Raw genomic sequence first — 9,548 nt, 5'->3', positions numbered from 1 at the left:
AGTATTCCAATGTACAGTGTGTGTGTCCCCCTACCCCCCCCCCCCCCCCCACCTCCAATGTACAGCCCCCCCCCCCAACCCCCCCCCCCAATGTACAGTTTCTACGTCAAATGTATATACACTCTTTTTCTGGACACTTTTTGTATCACAAACAGTATTGGCAAATCTGATATGTCATAAATGTATAGATGTAGCAGTACTGTCTATCTGTATGTCATGTATGTCATGTATGATGATGAATTGAAAATGGGGGACCCTGATGTAAACAAGACGAAAGTCTGTCTCAGGTCTGCATCCCCTTAACAATTGTATGTATTGAGCTGTACTGTACTGTACCCATTCTGAAATCTGTTAATAAACTTTTCAATCAATCAATCAATCAATCAATCAATCAAACCGTCATAGATAACTATCGCCCTCTCTCTCCACTCTCCTTCCTTTCTAAAACACTTGAACACGCTGTATCCAACCAGCTCACTGCTTATCTCTTACAGAACGACCTCTTAGACCCTAATCCGCCAGGCTTCAGGACCGGTCACTCCACAGAGACGGCCCTCACAGCGGTCACAGAGGCTCAGCACTCAGCCTCTCCTCTGTCCTGATTCTGCTGGACCTGTCGGCAGTCGACACTTCTGTAGACATTTACTCTTTTATTTGATCTTACCTCTTTTTGATATTTTATTTTATTTATCGTACTACTGCTACTTATTGTTTTGGGGACACACACACACACACACACACACACACACACACACACACACACACACACACACACACACACACACACACACACACACACACACACACACACCAGGGGCGGAGCTAGGGGGTGGCTACCTGGGCTCAAGCCCCGGATGTATTCTGAAAAGCCCCGAATCTATTTAAATTTTTTATTTTTTTTTTTACAATTCATCATTGTTACATGAAAATATGTTTGCACCAGATTTAGCAGAAGCTAATTTCCATCTGTGGTCTATCCAGCTGCTAACTGTATTTGAGTGAGTTAAGTCTTGGTGTTATGGTAGACTCAGACCTAAGCTTTAAATCACAATCAACAAGTTGACAAAAACTTAATTCTTCCACCTTAGAAACATAGCTAAAGTACGGCCATTTATAAATCAAAAGGACGCTGAAAACCAGATCCATGCCTTTATCTCAAGCCAACTCGACTACTGTAATGCACTCCTTACCGGCCTCCCGAAAAAATACGATGATAACTATTTTATTGCAATGCACTATTGCATTATTTTATTCTATTTTACTAACTATTTTATTGCACTGCACTATTTTACTTTGTATCAGTGAATCATAGACGCCTGGCCATAAGAGCATTCGGAGCATCTCTGCTCTCCCACTATTGAACTTGGGGGAGCAAAGGTATGATCTTGCTCCACCACTTTTTGATTATATGAAAAATATTATATATCCCCCCCCAATATATAAATCTAACCATAACTACGTTATGGTTAACTGAGTTTTATAGTGAAAAGAGCAGCTTTATTGGTCAAGATTGAAGGCTCTATATTGCTGGAAATTGCACGTACAGGTTCATTAAATTCAAAAAAAATCTGTCGTGGAGGGAGTCGGGCCTGACCCCCTCCAAACCACCCCTTGCCTGCCCAAAAAATACAAAAACAATAAAAAAAATTAAATAAAAGAAATTAAATTAAAAAAAAATTAAAAAAAAAAAAAAAAAAAAGGGGGCCCATCTGGGCTAAGCCCCGGATCTCCTACAATCCTAAATCCGCCCCTGACACACACCCGCACTGCACCTCATCATGCACATACATACATACACACACACACACACACACACACACACACACACACACACACACACACACACACACACACACACACACACACACACACACACACACACACACACACACCCGCACTGCACCTCATCATGCACATACACTACACGCAAGACACTTTCTCTACATAATTTTATCTGACCTCTTTTTATATTTTATTTAATTTTACTACTACCACCTATTGTTACCATTCTTGTATGCATTGATGTTTCTAAATTGTGCACTGTTTGAGCATGAGCTCGAAACACAAGGGTTTCATTGCCTGAAACACAAGTTGTAAAGCACTGTGGATAAAAGCGCTTATATGAATAATACAGGCCATTCACCAGTTCAAAGCAGCCAATATTGAAGTTGTGTGCTATAGCTCCTATAGCTGCCCTCTGGTGGTCATCTCTGGTGTAACTCACTCATCTCTGGTGTAACTCACTCATCTCTGGTGTAACTCATCTCTGGTGTAACTCACTCATCTCTGGTGTAACTCATCTCTGGTGTAACTCACTCATCTCTGGTGTAACTCATCTCTGGTGTAACTCACTCATCTCTGATGTAACTCAGTCATCTCTGGTGTAACTCAGTCATCTCTGGTGTAACTCAGTCATCTCTGGTGTAACTCAGTCATCTCTGGTGTAACTCACTCATCTCTGGTGTAACTCATTATGTAACTCCTCCCTGGTGTAACTCATTATGTAACTCCTCCCTGGTGTAACTCATTATGTAACTCCTCCCTGGTGTCACTCACTCATCTCTGGTGTAACTCAGTCATCTCTGGTGTAACTCATCATCTCTGGTGTAACTCACTCATCTCTGGTGTAACTCACTCATCTCTGGTGTAACTCATCTCTGGTGTAACTCAGTCATCTCTGGTGTAACTCACTCATCTCTGGTGTCACTCACTCATCTCTGGTGTAACTCATTATGTAACTCATCTCTGGTGTAACTCACTCATCTCTGGTGTAACTCATTATGTAACTCATCTCTGGTGTAACTCATTATGTAACTCATCTCTGGTGTAACTCATTATGTAACTCATCTCTGGTGTAACTCATTATGTAACTCATCTCTGGTGTAACTCATTATGTAACTCATCTCTGGTGTAACTCATTATGTAACTCATCTCTGGTGTAACTCCTCCCTGGTGTAACTCATTATGTAACTCATCTCTGGTGTAACTCCTCCCTGGTGTAACTCATTATGTAACTCATCTCTGGTGTAACTCCTCCCTGGTGTAACTCATTATGTAACTCATCTCTGGTGTAACTCCTCCCTGGTGTAACTCATTATGTAACTCATCTCTGGTGTAACTCCTCCCTGGTGTAACTCATTATGTAACTCATCTCTGGTGTAACTCCTCCCTGGTGTAACTCATTATGTATGGGGGGGGGGGGCATCATAATGAAGCATTACAAACAAACGTTGGAGTCTCTTCTGTCGGAGTGGGACATGTGGGCTGGTTTGCTGACTCAGCAGGAGACAACGGTGTTCAGTACTAAGCACTAAGCATATCTAAGGCCATTAAGAGCACGCTCTCTGGAACACAGGCTGAATAAGCCCTGCGTGCGGCTTAAGCACCTGCAGCACAGCATGTCTCTCTCTCTCTCTGTGCAGGAGACACCGGCCTGCTCACAGCTCAGACGTGGCTTGTTGTGAACGACCGTGATCAGTAAAACACTGAACTCGTGATGAATAAAGGTTCAACTCCAAGCGATAGACAGGCCCGTAGATTGTTATAAGATGCATGAGCCTCAGCCTAATCAAGAATGTGCACACATAGGCCTAGAGCTGTTTTCTTTATGAATATCTGTGCAGGCTGATACTAGATTGTAGCCAGTTTAATATAGCTCATTGTCAGTTCTGTGTTGTTTGTTTGTTTGTTTGTTTGTTTTGTTTGTTTGTTTCTGCAGTCCTGGGACAGGCAACCTATCGTCCAAGTGCTGGGGTCTCGTTGCCAGGGCAACGCAGGCTTCCATTGGCTTCTGTGGCACCATGTGACCAGGGGCTCTGACGTCACGGTTCTGAGAGTCGGGTTTTAGCAGAGAGTTGTGCAGAGAGGATCTAGATAGAGGAGCGGTGTGTTTATATATTATTATTATTATTATTATTATTATTATTATCATTATTAACATATTATCCACCACAGCCTGGGGAGCGCTGCTAATAAATGGACTAAGACACTGAAAGCAGCAGAGCAGCAACTTAACGAGCAGGTAAGTCATGTCGTCCCGTGCTCTGCTTCCTGTTACACTCCCGCTCCCGTCTTCAGGTGAAGCTGCTCCTTATGATCCCGTTACTGCAGGTAACACGATCTGTGTATATATATATATATTATAACTCTGTAGACCGCTTACCTTTCTCTCAGAATACAAAGAGAGAGTGTCTTTAATCTGGCTTCAGAACATCCCACTCCACTGAATGAATGAATGAATGAATGAATGACCTGGCTTTATATAGCACCCTTCACAGCACGAATGCACAGGGTGCTTTACACTACAGCTTAATATAAAAACACAATAAAACAAAATCAGAAATAAATGACAACAACAACAAACGGCTGTTAAAAACAGTGAAACCAGATAGAAAAAGTAGAATAAAAGAATTTGGATAAAATCATGAGTCACTAATTAAAACAAAACTATAGAACAGTGAGAGTGAGGACAAGAAAAAGTGCCTATGTATGACCAAAGGCCTGTCAGAACAAATGTGTTTTTAGTTGTTTTTTAAAAGAGTTCTCAGAGGGGGCAATTCGCAGGTCCAGGGGGAGAGCGTTCCAGAGCCTTGGTGCCGTCACCTGGAAGGCTCGATCACCCCTTGTTTTAAGCCTGGACCTGGGGACCACCAGGAGGTGCTGATCGGCAGATCTGAGTGAGCGGGTGTTGGTGTAGGGATGGATGAGTTCAGTGATGTAGATAGGGGCCTGACCGTGGAGTGCTCTGAAAGTGAAAGTGAGGACTTTGAAGTGAATTCTATAGTTCAAGTTTTCAAGTTTCTTTAATATTTGTCATACAGAAGTACAGAATACTTTTATACAAAATGCTTCTTACTGTTGCGCTCCAGAGACTGTGCAAGACAAGATAAGTATGAAATAAAATAACATAGTAAAATTAGAAGTAAAAAAATTAGGTCACAGTGTTCAGTTTAGACATATGTACAATGTTCGATGCAGAATAGACGTAGTTACCATACAATACTGTGCAGTGTACTAATATACAATACTATATAGTGCAAGGCAGAAATGGAGAAATGGGACAAGGTGCAATTTAGGTACAATTCACAGTAGGTGTACGAGTTGTAGTGCAAATCCTTTATCAATAAATATAAAGTGTAAGTGTGTTTGTGTGATCTAAAGTGTGGAGAGTGGGTGCTGCAGTGTGTTGTTTGTTTGAGTGAGTGTGTGCGTGTGGGTGTGTGTGCTGTGTGCATTTGATGGTTGTTGCATAGTGATTATTGTTCGTTTAGCAGCCTGATGGCCTGGGGATAGAAGCTTCTTCTGAGTCTTTCTGTGCTCGCCTTAAGACTCCGGTATCGCTTGCCTGACCGCAGCAGTTCAAAGAGGCAGTTGTTCGGGTGGCTCGAGTCCTTAATAATTCTCTTAGCCTTCCCCTTGCACCGCTTGTTGTAAATGTTCTGGAGGGTGGGAAGCCCCCCTCCAATTGTGCGTTCGGCTGAACGTGTCACTCTTTGTAGTCTGCTACGGTCTTGTGCAGTGCTATTCCCAAACCAGGAGGTGATGTTGCCGGTCAGGATGCTCTCTATTGTACATGAGTAGAAGTTCCTAAGGATCTTCTGACTGACTTGGAACTTCCTTAGGCGCCTGAGGAAGTAGAGGCGTTGTCGTGCCTTCTTCACAACACTGTCAATGTGTGTGGTCCATGTCAAGTCCTCGGATATGTGGGCTCCGAGATACTTGAAACTGTTCACTCTCTCAACCGGTGCCCCGTCGATGCTGAGGGGGCTGTAGTCCTTGACCCCCGACCTCCTGAAGTCCACAATCATCTCTTTTGTTTTGCTGACGTTCAGGGAGAGGCAGTTCTCCTGACACCACTGTGACAGGTTCTCTACCTCTTCCAGGTAGGCCCTTTCGTCGTTGGCAGAGATCAGGCCCACCACTACTGTGTCATCAGCAAATTTGATGATGGTGTTGTTGTTCCGCTGTGCTACGCAGTCATGTGTGTACAGGGAGTAGAGGAGGGGGCTCAGAACACAGCCCTGGGGGGCCCCTATGTTGAGCGTGATGGATGAGGAGGTGCAGTTGCCGGCTCTTACCACCTGGGGTCTGCCCGTCAGGAAGTCCAAGACCCACTGGCAGAGGTCATAGTTCAAGCCCAGGTCCCTGAGCTTGGCTATGAGTTTGGAGGGGACTATGGTATTGAATGCTGAGCTGTAGTCGATGAACAGCATTCTCACATAGTTCCCCTGCCTCTTGTCCAGGTGTGATGCTGCTGTGTGCAGCACATGGGCTATGGCGTCCTCCGTGGACCTGTTGGGGCGATATGCAAATTGCAGAGGGTCCAGGTTGATGGGGAGGGAGGAACAGATGTAGCCCTTCACTAGCTTCTCAAAGCACTTCATGGCTATGGAGGTGAGGGCTACAGGGCGGTAGTCGTTGAGGCAAGCGGGCGTAGATTTTTTGGGGTACAGTGTACCGGGAGCCAGTGCAGGGATACCAGAATGGGAGTGATGTGACATGATTTTTTTTACCTTGTGAGTAGCCTGGCTGCAGCATTTTGGACCATTTGTAGTTTGTCTGTGGATGATTTGGTGAGACAGGTGGAAAGTGAGTTGCAGTAGTCAAGCCTAGAGGAAATAAAAGCATGCACGGACAGTTCTAGTTCAGAGTTTCTTCCCCTCAGCAGCTCGCCTGGTAAATGAGTCAGGTGTCCCCCTGCTCCCCCCCCCCCCCTCGATGGCGAGCTGCTAGGGCTGGACTTCTGGACTTGAACTTTGTGCTGCACTGTATCCATGTCCCCAACCACCGCACTTTCACAGTCTTATTGTTGTCTCACTGTTCTGTCCTGTCTTGCACTTTACTTACAATTATTTATTTACTGTTGTATTGTTCTTAACACTTTGGTTGCCTAAGGTTAAATTCATGATATACCATAGATTGCCAGCGCTATTTGTCTATGGAGAAAGTCCCCTTCTTTGCAGGGCTATAACTTTTTAAATTCCATTGCTACATTGCCATTATTAGGGCCCATTCAAAGTCCTATATGTATTGTTCATTGTGTAGCAACGTTAAACTTTTTCATTCACATATTCATAGTAAAGTATGGTCTAATGTATAAGTATGTTTTCATCTCTTTCTGCAGCTTTCTCCAGAACGTGATCTATAGCCCCAAATACATTATATTGATGATGCAATACAGTTTTATGGCAATCAGCGCGATATAAAAAATTACAACTAGACGTACTTCTAGAAGTTACTACACGTCATCTGATGTTGACCGGATGGGCTAGGGGCCGTTTATAATTCCGTGGGCAGCGTTATACCAATCATCTAATGTGGGTCAAATGTTGATAATAGCAGTTAGTATCGAAGACGGTAACGTTACACGCTGAAACTCACCCCAGTCTCCGCGCGCCGTTGGGCGATCATCGTAGAGTTGAAATCTTATCATTATGGGATGTAAATTTACCCGGTCCATCTCCAGCTTGTATAATGGTATATACGTCCAAATCATGTTGTTTATCGAGTTATTGGCAATCGATCACTGTGTAGCGTGACGAGCCAGAGTCCCGGGACCTATAGCGAGCGCCCGGAAGTAATACGGACGTCTAGCACAACCTCTATGGCACATCCTGTTAAGCGATTGCGCCGATCGGCCACCAGATGGCGCTCCTGAACCGCCAGAGAGCTCAGTGGGTCCTGCTGGTGGATCTCAGGCCAGCGGAGGGGACATATGAATCCGATCGCAGATTTTTGAAATATTGATATAAGGACGCTGTACAGCGTCCCCCGGCAACTTGAGCATGGCCAGCAATGACGTCAAAACACGTTTCATGGCAGTCAAAGTGTTAATTGTGAAAAAGTATGCACTGCAATCACCAAATTCATAATTACCCCACACATAGTTCCTGTTTGCTTAGACCACCCTTTTCCCGCACTTCCCAATCTCAGTTTTGTTTGCTCTACCGAGGGTCAAAGTTGTGGAACTCTTTGCCTCCACATATTTTGGAATTTTCTTTTCTGAAATTCAAAAGAGCACTGAAATCTCATCTCCTAGATCACCAATATTTCCCATATGGACTTCCTTTACAAACTGTAGTCTGATGGCTTGATGTATTTTGTTATTGTATTTTCGTTTTATTATATATTCTTACTGTCAGTGATTGTTTTCTCTATACCAGAAATCGTATGGCATGGGGTGCCTACTTCGGTGTCTATGTAGGCCTGCTTGTGTGTGTTTGTTTGTTCGGGGGGGGGGGGGGGGGGCAGGATAGGGCGGGACATGCCACTCCAGCTCCGCAAATCAGGAAGTAAAAAAATCAAAACACAGACCACTGAATGAATGAATGAACCAGTCCGCGCAAAATGGCAGAGGGATTCGATGTTTCCAGGGCTGATGGCATTGATGAAGATGATGTCAATAACAACAATGCCTCTCCATGGCCCTATCTGGAAAAATGTATGAGTTTGACTGAAAAAACGCCTAAAACATATGTGTTTAGGTGTTTATTGTGTCAGCCAAAAACTAAGCTGCTCTCAACTTCCCACACGTCCAGCACTAACTTGAGAACACATATTCAGGTGAGCTGATGAAAATCTTTACATAAACATTGTCAACTGTTCCCAAACAGCACACAAGTCAGTGCACTTTTTGTCAACAGCTTTAACTAACAGATAGCTGCTATCATGTTTCACTGTAGGCAGAAAATGAACAATATTATGGGGGTGGATCCTCCCTGAGAGGGCGTAGCGTGTGGAAGGATCACACTAGGGCTGGGCGATATGGAAAAAAATCATATCGCGATAACGATATGATAATTTTATTTTATTTCTCGATATCGATAATTATCGAATTGTTATAAGTATAACAATTTTTTTTTTATTTTTTTTTTATTTATTTTTTAACAACAGAGGTATGTTTATTTTGCAGCAATTCTTTGTCATTGCCACCATCTTTAGTGTTACATCCCCTCACACTCCAGTTCTCAGGCTGCAGCTGGTTTAAAAGCTAAAGTAAACCGGCTTCTCTGCTGGCTGTGGCTCCAGAGGAGTTGAACAGTTCTGGCTCTGCTAGTTTATTTTCAATCTTTTGGCGCTTTTTTGGTGGACAAACCACCGCACATGTGCACTGTGACTCGAGTCGTGACTGGAGTCTAGTTCTGCTAGCACACATAGCCTACTGTGTACAGACGGTTTCAAAATGTATTTTAAATTAGAAAGCAAACAAAATAAATGGACGAGAAAAAGAAATCTGAATTTGGTCAGTATTGTCATTTGGACAAGCAAAGCCATTACTTTAAGTTGCAGGCAAGAAAGACAAGTCTGTCCACTGTCTCTGGTTTTAAAACTGCCCTGTTGCAGGTAAAAGAAAAAAAAAAAAAACGATTTTTCGATTTTTTTTAAATTTCGATATTCGATATCGATTATTAAAATATATCGCGATATTTATCGTTATCGTTATATCGCCCAGCCCTAGATCACACTATCCCTCTCAGGTCCTATCCGCGCTTAGCAGGCGCCCCGACCGAACTGTAGGAGTCGCTGTTTACAACGACCCGGACCCACCC

General features: G+C 43.6%; 1 protein-coding gene across 1 annotated transcript in view; it reads left to right on the top strand.

Annotated features, from left to right (window-relative positions):
- Positions 1–3,883: 3,883 nt before the first annotated feature.
- The window catches only part of LOC311236733 (neurocalcin-delta B), a 100,161-nt gene continuing 94,496 nt past the window's right edge, over positions 3,884–9,548 (top strand). Inside the window, exon 1 of the mRNA XM_084324476.1 lies at positions 3,884–4,021. The gene's annotated coding sequence lies outside the window, so the exon portion shown is untranslated. The remainder of the gene's footprint in view (positions 4,022–9,548) is intronic.

The sequence above is a fragment of the Notolepis coatsorum genome (genome assembly GCF_963971535.1).
Source record: "Notolepis coatsorum genome assembly, chromosome: 1".
Classification (NCBI taxonomy): Eukaryota; Metazoa; Chordata; class Actinopteri; order Aulopiformes; family Paralepididae; genus Notolepis; species Notolepis coatsorum.
This window is presented reverse-complemented; position numbering and strand designations above follow the sequence as displayed.